A 1,909-nucleotide genomic window follows, 5' to 3' on the forward strand; every position below is an offset into this window, starting at 1 on the left:
ATCATGCATATATATATATATATCACATCAATGTCTCACAAATTAAACCACCATATTAATTAATTCACACATACACACATGTATAGCTATATACAATTTCTTCTACATATGAATGTTGCCTTCGGAGCCAGTCTAATTGGTGCCTTCGAAGCACGATGACAATTGAAAGTGGTTGTCATGGGGGCGGTAGCGGGTAATAGAATTCTCCATTCGGATTTATGACCTGGTCGAGCAAAAATCCCGCTATTTCCTTTTGAAGTGCTTCTACGCGCTCCGTTTCTATGAGCTTCTCCCGCACCTCTTTGAACTGTTAAGAAGGAGATCAATATGCATGTGTATTAGTTGTGTGACTAGATATCGATAATGGTGTAAAAATTGTGAATAGTGTTCTGACAAGCGTACCCATTGTTGTCCTTGAGATCTGCTCCTTTCGGACGCCATCATGCGAATGTTCTCGCAAACGCAGAATGCACACAGATCAGTCCCCTGCGCCTGCTTCAGGGGGCCCACGAGTCAATATTCACTGTGAATGGAGCAATTTCATCAAACTTTTCATAATCTTCTGACTTGTCTGTCTTATCATCCACTCCCACGATGTTTCTCTTCCCAGAAAGAACTATGTGCCGCTTTGGCTCATCGTACGATGCATTCGCTTCCTTATCTTTTATTTTTCTTGACTTGGTAGACATGTCCTTCACATAGAAAACCTGTGCCACATCATTGACTAGGACGAATGGTTCGTCTGCATACGCAAGATTGTTGAGATCCACTGTTGTCATTCCGTACTGCAGGTCTTCCGTTACCCCGCCTCGTGTCATATTGACCCATTTGCACCGAAACAAAGGGACCTTTAAACCACGTCGATAGTCAAGTTCCCATATGTCTTGTATATAACCATAATATGTTTCCTTTCCCGTCTTGGTTTCTGCATCAAAGCGGACACCACTGTTTTGGTTGGTGCTCTTCTTATCTTGGGCGATTGTGTAAAATGTATTACCATTTATCTCGTACCCTTTGAAAGTCATTATATTCGAAGATGGTAACTGGGATAGCAAGTACAGGTCATCTTCAATAGAGGTGTCATGCATGGTACGTGTCTGCAACCAGTTGGCGAAACTCCTGGTTTGTTCACGTGTAATCCACTCATCAGACCGCTCCGGGTGTTTGGAGCGTAGCAAATTCTTGTGTTCATCCATATACGGAGCCACCAAGGTGGAATTCTGTAGAACTGTGTAGTGTGCTTCAGTGAGAGAATATCCGTCCATACATATTATTTGTTCCCCTCCTAGCGTGCCTTTTCCATCCAGTCTGCCCTTATGCCGCGATTCAGGAACACCAATCGGCTTAAGGTCAGGAATAAAATCAATACAAAACCCAATAACCTCCTCATTTTGATGGCCCTTGGAGATGCTTCCTTCTGGCCTAGCACGGTTATGAACATATTTCTTTAAGACTCCCATGAACCTCTCAAAGGGGAACATATTGTGTAGAAATACAGGACCCAAAACGTTAATCTCTTCGCATAGGTGAACTAGGACGTGCGTCATGATGTTGAAGAAGGATGGTGGGAACACCAACTCGAAACTGACAAGATATTGCACCAAATCATTCTGTAACCTTGGTATGATTTCTGGATCGATTACCTTCTGAGAGATTGCATTGAGAAATGCACATAGCTTCACAATGGCTAATCGAACATTTTCCGGTAGAAGCCCCCTCAATGCAACTGGAAGCAGTTGCGTCATAATCACGTGGCAGTCATGAGACTTTAGGTTCTGGCACTTTTTCTCTGCCATGTTTATTATTCCCTTTATATTCGACGAGAAGCCAGACGGTACCTTAATACTGAGCAGGCATTGAAAGAAGACTTCCTTCTCTTCTTTGGTAAGAGCGTAGCTTGCATGACCCT

This window comes from Triticum dicoccoides, chromosome 1B (genome assembly GCF_002162155.2).
Source record: "Triticum dicoccoides isolate Atlit2015 ecotype Zavitan chromosome 1B, WEW_v2.0, whole genome shotgun sequence".
Classification (NCBI taxonomy): Eukaryota; Viridiplantae; Streptophyta; class Magnoliopsida; order Poales; family Poaceae; genus Triticum; species Triticum dicoccoides.